The sequence below is a fragment of the Asparagus officinalis genome, chromosome 2 (genome assembly GCF_001876935.1).
Source record: "Asparagus officinalis chromosome 2, Aspof.V1, whole genome shotgun sequence".
In the NCBI taxonomy this organism is placed as follows: Eukaryota; Viridiplantae; Streptophyta; class Magnoliopsida; order Asparagales; family Asparagaceae; genus Asparagus; species Asparagus officinalis.
In genome coordinates, this window is record NC_033795.1 from 19438988 (window position 1) to 19454492 (window position 15505).

Consider the following 15505-nt stretch of genomic DNA (forward strand, 5'->3'; position numbering starts at 1 on the left):
CCCAAGAATGACTTAGTAGGATTCATCTTGAGCTGATGAGTTCTCATGAGTTCGAACATCGCCTTCAAGTCTTGGAGGTGGTCCTCCTTATGGCGACTCTTCACGACCAGGTCGTCTACATAGCATTCTACCGTCTTTCGCAGATGATCTCAAAAGATCATGCTCATGGCGCGCTGGTAGGTTGCGCCGGCGTTCTTGAGTCCGAAAGGCATGACAGTGTAACAGTACACCCCCATGGGAGTTCTGAATGCAGTGTGCTTCTCGTCCTCGGGGTGCATTTTGATTTGATTGTACCCCGAGAAGCCATCCATAAAGGATATCCTCTCGAATCCGCACGTGTTGTCAATGATGACATCCGTGATGGGCAGAGGAAATTCGTCTTTAGGGCACGCGACGTTGAGGTTCCTAAAGTCGATGCAGATGCGGATCTTACCGTTCTTCTTCAAGACCAGAACAATATTCGTCACCTAGTCGGGGTGTTGCTCCTCTCTGATGAAACCGGATTCGATCAGCTTCTTTACTTCAGCTTCTATCGCCTCCATGATTTGGGGGTGAAACCACCTCTGCTGTTGTTTGATTGGTTTGGCGTCAGGGCTGATGTTGAGGCGATGCGTGGCGACCCGCGGATCCAGACCAGGCATGTCCTCGTAATTCCAGGCGAAGACGTCAATGTATTCCCGTATGAGGGCGATGAGGTCCTCTTTTTCCTGAGGAGGCAGACTGCCGCTGATGAATATGGGTTTGGGATTCGCCTCAGTACCCATGTTCATCTGAAGGTCTTCGTCTTCGGTTGGCGGTTCGCGTTGTTCAAAGCGACTGTTCCACTGGGCGTTAACATGGCGATCCCATGTCTCGTCATAGAGTGGAAGTTGTCCGTCCTCCGCCATTTCGGCGGGGTCTATCATAGCCATGTTGACTATAAGGCTATCGAACAGATCCCTCACACTGACGTCTGAGTCCCAAGCCGAGGTCGTTGACGATTGGTCCCCCGAACATGCATAGTCGGAATCCTCGTCGACGTAAAAACACAGATCTGACGAGGAGGAGGAGTAGCCTAAGCCTCTTCGAGTCCTGTTGAAGTAATTTGAGGGTTTCCCTTTAGGTACGTAGGCGGGTCGGATGACCGTTCTGCACCCTCGGCCGTAATTTAGGCCCTCCAAACGAGTGAGGTCATACCCCATGTCGCTAATCATGCGTTTCGCAACTCGACTGTATTGCGAAAACTAGGGCGCTGGGTCTTCGTCCTCAGATTCGTCCCATAGCATGCGCAGGGGATGATCAATTCGACCGAAGATAATGTCTTTTTGATACCTATTCCGTGCTGGCACGACGAGCACAGCTTGCGATGACCTGATCGGCTGCGTCTTGGCGACGTATGACGAGCACAGGATCACTGTAGAGTGTTGACCATAAGTTATTAGGTGCATCATCCTCGGACGTGGAGCAAGACGACAAATAAGCAAAGTCGGATTTCTCATTCATGATAATTTTTTCTGCCTGAACAGCGTTGGTTACATGGTGACTCTCGTAACCGATTACAATTGACTCGAAGTCGTTCAGGATTAAGCTGTCACCGTACTCAGGCTCGCTATCCGCCTCGTTGTCGCTCTCCGGCTCTTCTGCTGGTGGCTCGTCGGGGTCCTAGTACAGCAGAGAATCCGCGAAGTAGTTTTCGACGCCTTTAAATGGCTGTTTGTCGGCCACCACTGTCTTTACGCGCTCGTAGTCGTCCACGTACTTCAAGCACTGGTGCAATGTGGACGGAACTATTCGGTTGCCGTGAATCCACGGACGTCCCAAGAGCATGTTGTAGGAGGGTTCGGCGTCGATGACGTAGCACGTTACCTCCGTCTTCATGTCTCCTATCCGACATTTCAGGCGGGTTTTGCCGAGTGGCCGAGGCCCCGTGGCGTTAAAGCCGAAGATGGTTGTCGCGGTCGAGGCTAGGCGCTTTGACGGTATCCCTAAGTGTTTGATTAACTTCAGGGGCACGATGCTCAGCGCAGACCTCGGTTCGACCTGAATCCGATCCACTTTCGACGAGCTGATGTATCCTGTGAAGTACAGCGGCCGGTCATGGGATGTGCTCTTGATGAGCATGTCCTCAAGAGTGAAAGTGATGCACGGGACCCGTCTCTCGGAGACTTGGCAGCAAGTCGTACATTCCTGTTCTGCCTCCGTTTATTTTGAGAAATTGGTATCTGGATTAGGAGGGGTTGCTGTGGCTGGCCTCGCGGGAGGTCCTGCCGGGTTCTCCGCTCTCACGGGATATTCTTTCACAAATTCTTTCCCTGCTCTCGTGGCGAAGACGTTGGTGTCCTCTTCAGAGTCTGTCAGGGTAGTCATCGCCGTGTTATCTCTATCCAGGATGACGGAGACAACATTACAGTGTTTTCCCTTAGCCTCCTTGGAAGGCTGTGCAGTCCATTGCTCATCATTGAGGAGGTCTGGGTGGACCCATATCACCTGTCCCGATGGCAGAGTCTGAGGGACCAAACCCTTTTCCCGCTGGTTGTGGGGATCGTCATTAGTGATTTTCAAGACCGCCTTGGGGATAAGGATTACCCCCGCTGGAGCTTGAACCTCCGGGAGATCTGTCCCAAAGCTCAAAGTGATCATGTTCGCAGTCACTTGCTTTTGGACTTTCTCTTTCTTCAAAACCCCCGTGTTGTAGAGGGCCTGGATCTTGTCCTTGAGGACGTAGCACTTGGTTGTGTGATGGCCAAGGAATCTGTGATATGCACAGTAGCTTGGGTCACCGGTTTTGCCCGCCTCCTTAGGTTTGGCGGCTTCTGGCAACTTAATCCGCCCACTCTTGAGTAGAGTGTCGAATGTCGCCACCACCTGATCCTCTTTGAAATCATATTGCCGCTGGGGGTGTGGTTCAAATTGCCTAGGTTTCGGCTTTTGAGCAGCCTTTGGTGCCGGGGCAGAGTTGACTGCCATGATCTCTTTTCCCCTTGATCGAGGAGGATTCTTCGGCGCAGCCGGCTCTGCTGCTCCCTTCTTGGACTGCGGCTCCTCAGCCTCTAGCCTCTTGATCATGTTTTCGACTTGTTCGCCCTGGCGAACAAGCTCCTTCCAAGTCCGGGTCTCTACTGCCCCTATCTTGGACAGGATATGGATCGACAGGTTGTTGCGGCACATCTCAATCAGAGTCGACTCAGAAACTTGGTCCCGACAGTGGACTGATCGATTCTGAAATCTCTTCACGATGTCATTGACCGACTCCGACTTCCGCTGCTTCTCAGCAAGGAGAGTGGCCATTGACACTTCCGTGTCGTCGTCGAAGAAGCGGGTGAGGAAGAGCTTCTCAACGTCGGCCCATGCCTTGATAGAGCCGGGTTCCAGTTTGCGGAACCATTCAAAGGCCACCCCCTTGAGGGTACCTATGAATAATCGAGTGAGAATGGCGTCATTCCCTGTGAGGAACCCAGTCTGCGCCATGAAGTAGTAGATGTGCTGCGAGGGCGATCCCTTGCCATCAAACTGTACCAAGCTGATTGGTTTGAACTTCGCTGGGTATGGGACCGTATCCCATTCGATAGGGTATGGACGTACCACCCCCAATTTGTTCATGTTTTGCTGAAGCTTCAGCGCGTTGAGCTGGTCCTGGAACTCGTCGAACCTCTTGTCACGGATACTACCGCTAGGCGACGTTCCCAGCGACGTCTTGGAAGAGTAATCAGATTGTTTATTACTGTTGTCTTCCGTTTCAGTCACCGGGCGACGGGGAGGTATCCACTCCTTGTCCCTAGTTTGCCGAGGTAAGGGACGTTTGGTCCTTTTCTTCTTCTTCTTGTTCAGCAGTTGCTCCATCATCTCTCTTAGAGAGTCGATGGTCGCCTGCTGTTCCTCCAGCTTTTGAGCCATTGTCTGCTCGGGGTTGAGTTCGGTCACGTGCGCCCTCGCCAGCGCGTCTTGACTTGAGCGCGAGGTCTGAGATGTGGCCGCAAACGAATGAACCTCGTCTTCTCCGCAGGAGGGAGGTACCAGGGTGGAGTAATCAAACCTAATACTTGCCCCCCTGCGACTACGTGTTCGCTGGAATATGTCGTCCTGCCGGCGTTGAGCGAAACGAGTGTTAGGTCTCAGGACGGAGTCCGAGTCTGGCGAGTCGGAGAGTACCGCCTTCCCCTTGTCCGTCATGTTAACTGTGGCGGATGCGAGCTCCAGGTCGTCGGCAGCGCGTCCTTTTTGGTGATGACGCCTTCGACGGGAGGGCCTTGGTCGAGAGGACTATTGAGAAAGTCTCTCAAATACCGAAGGTTTCGCCGTTCCAACGCATTGGCAGTCGGCGAGGACCGTGTGGATGAGTCTTTCGCAGTGGCACTGAGGATTCGCCTCCTGTATAGTGCGTTTGCGAGTTAAGTATTCCCTGAGGTCTTTCGTAGGCGGTTGGTGACAACCCCCAGCCTCAGAAGAGTCGCTCGGGTGAGTGCACGAGAGATTTTTGGACGTGTTCTCTGGCGCACGCTGGGTGGAATGCTTTAATGCTGGAGTCAGGCGATCTCGCCTTGACTGGCGAGTCTTCGCGTTCGGGTGAACTCCAGTGCATAGGCGGGTTTCAACCCTTCGTTTGGACGAGCGGGTTTGCAAGGTGTCACCTATTTCCTTGCCCTTACGTTTATCCGCCAAATGGTTATGGCGAGGCTTGCCAGCCTTCGAGGATTTGCCTACTCGGGTAGGCTCGTTCGCTCGGTGTGGTTTATTCGTATCAGGGATGTGACATGAGAAGAGAAGTCCTCCTGAGCGGGTGGCTCTGCCTTCCTCGGTCGGCGCTCCTGATTTGGAGGGCCTTCCGACGTCGGGCAGTTTGCCTTCTCGTCTAGCGTTTCTCGGGCCTGTATGATGGTTCAGGCCATTGTGAGAAACGGAGGTTTGGACCTCCTGTCTGACGAGCGTTTGCCGTCGCTGTTGGCTAGCTCTCCAAGCGATGAGAGCATCACCGCGGGCTGTGGCAGTGCAGTTTGTGCTGGAGTGAACCGGTGTTTCCTCCGAGACAGGTGTCTGCGGGGACCGCTTGGCGATCCATTTGGCAGATCCTTGTCTCTTGCGCTCGATCTCCGGCTTGGCCTTGATCGATTGTGAGGGAGCGGGCTCCCCCGACGAGACTCAGGTGGAACCTTCAGGCGCGGAAGCTTTAACCGTTTGAGGTCGGCTTCGGCGCACGACTCTGTGGCGTTTGCGGGACGCATCGCCACCAGAGGATGAGGAAGACAAGTACTCTTCGTACTTGGCCTGGTCGAACTCAATCTCCAGGGACTCTACAGTCGTCCCGACAGCAACTTCATCAAATTGAGCCACCACCATTTCGTTCGATGAAACAACTCCTCCCACTGTGGTCGCCATCTTCTGTAGGGTGTAAATTTGATTTCCCGAAAACGGGGAGTTTCGTTTGTATTGATAAGAAAGCTTATTACAAACTAATAATCAAATGTTTACAACAGAAGCAGAGGGAATGCCCTCTTTGTTTAGTGTGGGGACTTTTGGTGGCTATAGGACGCTTCGCTCGATGCTCGTGTCGAGTCTGCTTCCCTTGGACCGTTCGATCGAGGTTGCTGGAGAGCTTCAGTACACAGTAGAAGCTCGAGTCGATAGAGTTCGAGTCTGCTTAGTTCGCCGGTGATCGGAGCTCAGAACTAGGCAGTGGTGCTGTGATGCAAGGATTATGCGAACAGCTTGGTCTCAACTCTTTTCTCCAAGTTTTTCGACCTCTCCCGAAGTTTGCTGGAAGAAGCTTTTAAATGGAAGAAGGACAACTTGACTGCTCCTTGAATTATGGGATGTGACCATACATTGTTCGAAGATATCCTGCTGCTTATTCGTACCACCAGTGGTCATTCGAAGAGCTGTGCTCTGCGTCACATCACGTAGGAGTGGGAAAGCCCCTCCTCGTATGTGTGACAACGGTTGTCGGATGCTTGCGTGGATCTGACCAACCAACGAGCGTCGGCGGCTCTCGCCCCTCACTTGAACAACTGAGGTGAGCCTCATTTATGAGGGTGCAGACTGCTTTGACATCTGTCTGCTCACTTGTACTGTAGGCGGCTATTCGGCAGGCCTGGAGTACCGTGTCTTCTCTCTTCAGGCCAAGAGAGGCGGGAAAGCATGTTCCCGGCACTCGAGTGGGTTTGGACAGTTCGCCGAATGCTGGCGGATCCGTCTCCTGACTCAGACAGCCGAGGTGAGTTGCATTTATGAATGCTCAGGTCGACTTGACACCTGTCCAGTCCTTCGTACTGTGCGTACTGTGAGCGGCCGCTTGACGGTCTTGGAGTACTGTGCCCTCTCCCTTCGGGTCGAGAGAGATGGGAAGGCCCATCTCAGCACGTGGGGTAGCGAATATCTGGCCGTATTAACGGCCTTGGGGTTTGCGGGCGGATTCGACTTCGGACTCGGGCAGGCGAGTTGTGTCAAAGGCGAAATTCCGCTATCCCAGTTAATTCTGGCTCGTGCAGGCGAGTTGGTCATTCGGATGAGTTTCTTGCAAGCTCACAGAGGTATATTTTACCGTCTACAATCATCTCTCTCCCTCTCTCTACTTTAAAACCCTAGAATAAGATGTCTTATTTAAAGATACCCGTGAGTTGCCCACCAAGTTAACTTGGCCTCTTAGAAAACTATTAGGATTGAGCCTAGCCTTCATATCTGCATCCAACTTAGAGTTTGAGTTGATACCCAATATATACTCTCTCGATGAAAAATCTTCAAGTACCTTAACGGCTTCAGAAAAACTCATTCTCTTTTACTTACTCTTCATCTCTCCCTTGTGGACAAGAGTCTGAGAAGAGTCATCTACACCATTAACAAATCGTCCTTCTAAATAGCACATATGGTTGCTATTCTTCCTCCCTCGTAAAATCAAATCACCATATCTATACACTTTGCACCACTCTCCTTCATCAACAAACTTGTACCCATGTGATGCCATATCTCACCCAACGAAATTAAATTAGCACAACAAGATGACATATATATCTCATGCGATAAAGAATTCTAACCTTCCCAGTGTTAAGCTTGAGGTAAACACTCCCAATACCTTCAACCTTCATCTTCTCATTGTTTCTAACGATCATGTAGCCAAATTCTTCATCCATCTTTAATGTGTCAAAATAATTCTTGTTGTTGCAAACATGCATAGAAGCTGCGAAATCTAACACCTACGTGTTACTCGCATCAGTACTCGTACTCTTCATCAACAACACCACATCTTCATCACACATAACTATAGAGCAATCCACCTTCTTCCTATCTTCTTGAAGCTTCGTTTGTCTAATACTCTTTAAATCATCTCGTATCTGTGAACATCTGAACTGAATATGACCCTTCTCTTTGTAATAATAGCACTCCCTTTCGCTGTCATCTTGGGCCCGAGATTTTGACCTTCCTCGATAACTATCACATCTCCTCTTACTCCTCCCTCGATTAGAACCTTCAATAACTAGTGCACTCTCACCACCATTAGATGCACTCTCCTTCCCCGTCATTATTTCATTCTCATGTAGGAGTGCTGTCATATTGTCGAACTTCAGAGTTTGCTTCCCCACAATTATTTTCTGAACTAAAAGCTTGTATGACTTCGGTAAGGAAGACAGTAGGAGTAGCACCTACTCTTTTTCTTTAATCTCCTCATCAATATTCATAAGTCGGCAAACTAGCTGATTAATGATATTGATGTGAACTTAAATTGCAGTACCTTCTTCCATCTTTAACGAATAAAGCTCCATCCTCAAACACAATCAGTTGTTCATCGACATCAACACATAAATCCCCTCTAGCCTTTCCCACAGCCCCCTTGATGCTGTCTTTTTGCATAACATTGCTCTTGATCTCGGGTGCGAGTGCCAAACGAATTGTGCTAACCGTCCTTTTTTGCATGAAACTCCATTCAATACTCCAATCCTTTAAGTTTCTTCTCCTCTAAAGCTTGATCAACACCCTACTATACAAGAATATCTTGAACTATGTACTCTCATACTGTAAAATTTGTCTTACTATTGAATAGCGGAATATCGAGCTTCGGACCTGAAGAAGTCATCATCTTCTAACCATATTGAAATTCAAATCAGTTAATGTGGAGCTTGAATTTGATAAAACTGATATATGAACTTAGCACGTCGAAAAATCTTAGAAATGACTTTTGGATCACCAAAATCCACCTCCAAGCCCTCAATCACAAGGCAAATTAATCTGCCCTGTTGGATTTAATTGAATAATATTTTAACCAAACCCTCACCCACATGAATAGTGTTCCCGTTGCCCCAATCTTCACACCGCTACAATACATTTTTTACATGATGTTCACATGATCTTGCTCCTCCAACGGTGTTTCGTTCTCTCATTCCATGAGGATCGCTAAGTTCCGAAGAGAAGATACACCCGTATCATTATCAGCCTGAATCGATTTTGAAATTAAGTTTCAAAAGCCTTTAAAAAATAGTAAATAAATTCCTAAAAAATGTGAAACTTTGTAAACAGTTTATAAACATTTTAACAAACTTGTTTAAGAAGAAATTTTGCAAAAAGGTCCTCGTATTTGTGAAAACTCAACGTTTATAAAAAATATACATAATACATGTTTTGATGAATCTTGAAAATTAAGTTTGACATGTAAGAGCATGTGAAAACTTTATAAAATGTTTTTATAAATGTTATAAAATATAAATATAATGTAAACAAGATTAATAAACCAATATTCCATTATTTTCTCAAATAAACTCATTTTGTAATGAAATCAAAATTGTGTGTGTGTATATATATTGAGCTTGAAATATATTCACACAATATTCGTTACAAAACTACTAATATATCTATGTGATTGTGCACATAGCTTGATCTTGAATCTTTAACTCTGATATGGATGACTTTTCATCATATATGGATATCCTGTAAAAAGAAACAAGCCACAACCACTAGGAAACAAATTAGTTATAAATTGTTTGGCAAATTATCATTAAAACAAAAGGGCCCAACAATTTCCCCCTTTTTGATGATGATAAACAATTTATAAAACGTATATAAAATCTAAACATAAATAAAATATGAAACCATCATAAACCAATATGAAACCATAAATAATAAACTAATAATAAACCAATATGAAACCATAAATAATAAACTAATAATAAACCAATATGAAACCATAATTAATAAACCAATAAACAAACTATTTCTCTCCCTTTGACAGCATCAGAAAGGGGAAAATAAAATGATTAAGAAGAGAGCGAAAGCTCCCCCTATCAATAAGCACGAATGAGACTAAAATAAAAATAGAAGCATTATGAGCATAAACTATAATCCTAACATTTTTTTATCACGGGTCTAATTTTATCAAATGCGCCTTGCATGATTAAATTCAAAACATGACACATGCATCTAATATGAAAAATATCGCCCTGGCATGGAAATAACAATGATAATTTGATATGATTTACAACTACACTATTATTGCTTGCATTATCTAGTGAAAGAGAAAATATTTTTTTTCATAATTTTTTAATTTACAAAGTTCTTCCATTATTAAATTTATAACATTCGCACCAGTATGTGAATCTTCAAATGAAATAAAAGAAATAGCTCTTTTAAATATTTTCCAAGTGTCATCTATCCAGTGTATTGTGATACGTAAATAACCAATTTGCATTTTAGATGTCAAAATTCAAAAAAATAGAGAAAATTTATAGTTTAAGCTTTGAAAATTATAAATTATTTTTATTTTTTCTCGTGATAATATTTTAAAATATCACATTGACTAAGTTAGCGAGAAATTTTTTGAAATGCAAGATAAAAAGGATCTCTAATCGTATCCTCAAATTCATTATCTCCTACCAATTTAAAAGCAAGGTTTTTAATAATAATAAATCTGATGATGTATTTCCTAACTCTAATTGCATCACAGTTCCCATGAATCGAGGCTACCGGAGGAAGATGATTGAGAGAGTAGAGATTGGCGGATGTCGCCTTTGAGATGTCACTTGTCCTCTGTTTGTTTTTCCAAATGTCGTTTGAGGTGGTTAGTCCAGCTCTTATGATGACCTTCTGAGAGATGGCTACATATCACACATTTCACCATTTGGTTGAGAAGTGTGTTGTGTTGATCCTTGTAACTTCTATCTTCTCTGAAAGCATCCTAATGCCGCTAGGAAGGAACCCTAGAGGAGGGTGAATAGGATTTATGCTAATCTAATCCGATTTATACCAAATTAAACCTAATTAACAATATATCCTAGCAAGAATGATATATTACAAATATATGTGCAAGGATATACAAGTAACACAAGGGTGAACAAACTACTAAAGTGATAGGGCAATATAAACAACACGAATTGACAAAGACGATATAAATGATAAGCACGAATATAAACGCCAATGACAAACGCAAACAAACGATATGATCACAGAGTTCGGTCCCCACGACCTACGTCTCTGCTCCTCACCTCGAAAAGATCTCCACTATCATAACCGGGTTTTCTACGCTCACCCGATTAATGTTTACACCTCACACTCGGTTTTCTAGTTTACCGAAAACTTTATAATTCACACTCTTGCAATCACACTCACTACCACCTCAAGTGTTGGTCTCTAGCCCGTGTCTCCCTTAAGTGTTAGGAATTATAACCTACCTCTAGACATTACCACCTACCCCATTCCTCTTGGGATGACCCCGTCTCTCACCACACACTCCTCTCGGTGTACAAGTGTATTACAAAGTGTTCAATAAATTTAGGCTCACAATACAACAAGTTTGTTCTCTACAATAGATGAGAACTCAATGTAGACTCACACTCAATTGTTACAACTCTCACAACCCTAAATATACTATGTATAAAAATACTAAAAGCTCAATATGGGTGGGTGTAACAATGAGATTTAATAAAACAAAATCAAACTAAACTCAATTATGAAAATCTAGCTTATAGAGATGATAATCAACAAACAATGTAAATACAAAGCTAGAAATTGAGTTTAGAAAACTTCTCTATAGATAACAAGAGAGAGGGAGAAGAGTGAATATTCAAACACCAATAGATGATCTCCACTTGCTCTTGTGAAATTGTCTTCACAAACAAAACACTTAAACAAGGCTTAAACACCTTTAAACAAACTAAACAAACTTTTAAAACTCTTGTAAAACTTTTCTCTTAAGTAAATAGAACTAAGAATATGTGGGAGTATTTATAGGAACCCCAAAGCCAAGAGAAAATAAGGCAAAAAAACCAAAAAAACAAAACTATAAAAGGCTGAAAAAACTAGCCGTTACAACATCAGTCGACTGACGGCTTTCATCAGTCGACTGATGAGCTGACCGTTAGAGGCGTTTTCCAGCTCACCAGTCGACCGACGGACCTTATCAGTCGACTGATGACCTCATCAGTCGACTGGTTAGTCGACCAAAACAAAACAGAAACTTTTTGTTATTCCAGGTGTTTTCTTCAGTCGACTGAACATATTCATCAGTCGACTGATAACACTGTATCAGCCTGATTTGAATAGTAAAACTAATTTTTGAAGTGCCTTTAAAAATAGCAAATAAATTCTAAAAAATATAAAACTTTGGGAAATCATTGTAAACATGTAAATAGCAAATAAATTCTAAAAAATATAAAACTTTGGGAAATCATTGTAAACATGTAAATGAACATGTTACGAAAAGAATTTTTAGAATTTCACTTCTCAATAGTGAACAATCATCATTTTTCAAATATGTCCAAAAACATGAAAACTAAACATACATGTTTTTATCATTTGACATAAACACAATATTGAAACTTTTGTAAAATAATTTTATAGACTTAGTGAATTGATATAAACTGATATTAAAGTCTATAAACTAATAAAACATATTTTATCAAAAACACCAATATTTTGATAAAATCAACAAATACGTGTGTGTGATTAATATGAGCTTAAAGTATCTACACACAAGTATAAACCTAAACTAAATTACCCAAGCATGTGATCTTCAACGAAGCTCTATCTTGGTACACTTGTGGATGAAAGTTGAACTTGGATCTTCAACTTGAATTGCAATACTTCAACCACTATTCCGCCAACCTCCATTGGATATGATCGTGAATGTTCGATTCCATCCATCCTCCAACATATTGTTTGTCTAGAATAGATACAAAACACAAACACTAGACAAATAATCATTAGATATAAATTGTTTGTAAATCATCATCAAAACAAAAGGGCCCAACAATCTCCCCCTTTTGATGATGACAAATAATTTATAAAAAGAGATATATGCATGAAAGGAAATGAATATACTAATTATAATTATCATGCATATAATCAAAAATGATATACTCATAATATTTCTTCCCCTTTGACAACATCAAAAAGGGGAAAACAAAAGAATAAGAGAGTGAAAGCCCCCCCTACAAATAAGCACGGTGAGTATAAAACAAATATAGGGAATAACTCCCCCTATCAAAATACCTTATGAAATATATGCAATGAATACTAAGGCATACATATGTGAGCAAATATAGAAATAGAAAAACATGCTAGGTACAACTCACATACAAAATGATATTGAGAACACATATTAATATGTCATTATAAAAGAGGTGTCTCAAAGCATTGGTTTTAAAACAAAACCTAATCAAAAAAGAATTATGATATCAAAAGAAAGAAAACATGAGAAATATGCAAAAAGTTTTCAAATGAAAACAAATCAACCAATGAAATCATAAATCACAAGTAAATCATATAAGAATATAAAACCAAACCATAGATTTTCAAAAATAAGAGAGGCAACCATATTAAGCTTTTGAGCTTGTTTCAACCCATATAAATATTTTTAGCACCCGATAAATAATATTTGGGAGTAAACACCCAATAAACTCGGGGGTTATATAAACACAAACCTCTCATCAAAATCAAAACTAATAATCATGAAAACATAAGAATTGATCAAAGAGAAATTGTTTTCATAAAAAAAATTCAAAACATAATTTTCAAAACCAAGAAAAAGAAAAAGAAAAACATTAAAATTCTTGGTTTAAAAATCAAATTTGTTTTGATACCCAAGTACTTGTGGTACCAAAAGATTTAGGGACATGGCCCCTATCTTTTAAAGCTTAAAGCCCTTGGGTTATGACCCCATTTGGGCACATGTGGTGTACTAACACGGTTAAAACAATATTCATTCAAATGACCCTTTCGATTGTAATTCGTGCAATAAAAAGAGTGAAAAGATTTGTGTTGACCAAGTGAGTGTGCACGAAAATCATTTGCAAATAAAGATTATCTTTTAAATTTTCTTTGCAAATGGGAAACCTCATTAAACAAATGTGGTCTTTTTGGAACATTTTTCAAAATAAGAGCTTTTTGCACATCAAAATAAAATTTAGCAAGATGTCTAAACCTACCGTAAACATCACATTTAAAAATATGTGATCTACAAGAAACATTTGGCAAACTAGAATTCTTTTTCAAATCAAAACAAAACTTTGCCAAATGGCCAAGACGACCATAATAATCGTATTTAAACACATGAGCATGCTTATGATGAACTTTATGAGTGTGTGCATGTACATGTGTGTGTGATAAAGAAGCCTTATGAGATGCACAAGAAGCATTAGTCTTAGACGATTTGTGTGCATCATAGCAAAATTTAGCAATGTGATCTTTACGATCGCAAATTGAGCATTTGTAAACTTTGCTATACAAGTATGCATAGTGTATATGTGATTTTGTAGCACTAGATTTAGTGTATAGGTGATTTTGTAGCACTAGATTTAGCACACTTGTCCATAAGTTTTTTATGGTTATCAATGCATATTCTCAAAATTGAATCTAAAGATGAAATGCGTTTATTCACAGGATTCTAATCTTTATTATTAGGCACATATGCATTTTATTAAAAATAGAACATAAATAGTTATTTATAAAAAAAGCAGTGTTATTTTTTATGTTCTCAACTTCTAACATGCCATTATTTTTGTCATGAGTCAAGTTAAAAATATCCAATTATAAATTATTATTTTCTAAATTTATCATATCATTGTTTTTTTAAGAGCAACATTTTCTTGAGAAATGATATCAAATTCGGAAGCTAACTTCTCATGATCGGATTTTAAATCTTCATGCTTGCTTTTTAAGTCTAAAAAGATATGATGTGATTTGTTATAGACATGCAATAACTTTTTAGAAGCACACACAAGTTCATCACTAGATACATTATTAATAAATTCGAACTCACAAACCTCACTAGGGCTATCGCCTAGTGGTCGTGTGTATGATGCTCAATTTGAACTTGAAGAAGAAGCCTCCAAAGCTTGTCGGATCACCTCCAAAGCTTGTCGGATCGCCTCCAAGTCCCCTTGATATGCTTTAATAAATTTTCATAAGGTGTAAGCACTATCAAAATGAACAAACTTGTTAGATATAGACGAATCAAAAGTATTTAGCAAATATTCTAATAAAATCTTGTTCATTATAAATAATCTTTTATCATTTTTACTCCACTTGGATTTCTCCAAAGTGGGCACAATATAAGCATCTTTAATAACTTCTCATAAATCAAAATGTTTAGATCTAACAAATATATTAAATTTAGAACATCATTGGTCATAGGGGAAAGCATTGAATTTAGGAGCAATATTTATATCATAGCCTAATCTCATATCCATAATTATAATTATACGCAAGCAAGACAAATGCAATCAAAACTAGATTAGCACAAATAAGATAACTAGGATCTTTAACTCAAGGTGATTAAATCTTAAATCAAAGAGCACCAAGCTCTGATACCAATTGAAAGTACCCTAATGCCAATAGGAAAGAACCTTAGAGGGGGGAAAGAGGGGGGGGGGGGGGTGAATAGGGTTTATGCTAATCTAATCCGATTTATACCAAATTAAAACTTATTAACAAATTATCCTAGTAAGAATGATATATTACAAATATATGTGCAAGGATATACAAGTAATACAAGAGTATATAATCTAAACTAGATAGTGAGTAATATAAATAGCAAGCAATATATAAAGGCGATATAAGATATGAACATAAAAATAAGTGCGCCAATGCAATCGCAAACAAAGGATATGATCACGGAGTTCGGTTCCCACGACCTACGTCTCAGCTCCTCACCTCGAGGAGATCTCCACTATCACACCGGGTTTTCTACGCTTACCCGAAAAACGTTTACACCTCACAATGTCGGTTTTCAACGCTCACCGATCAATGTTCACAATCACTCATAATGTAACTACACTAACTACCACCTCAAGTGTTGGTCTCTAGCCCATATCTTCCTCAAGTGTTAGGAATTATAATCTCTCTCTAGACATTACCACCTACCCCGTTCCTCTTGGGACGATCCTGTCTCTCACCACACACTCCTCTTGATGTACTAGTGTATTACAAAGTGAATCCTCACAATTAGGCACTTAACAAATGATTGTTCTTTAAGCAAGGTGAGAACTCAATTAAGCATAACTCAAAGTTATAATCTCTCACAACCCCAATTATACTATATATGAAATACTAT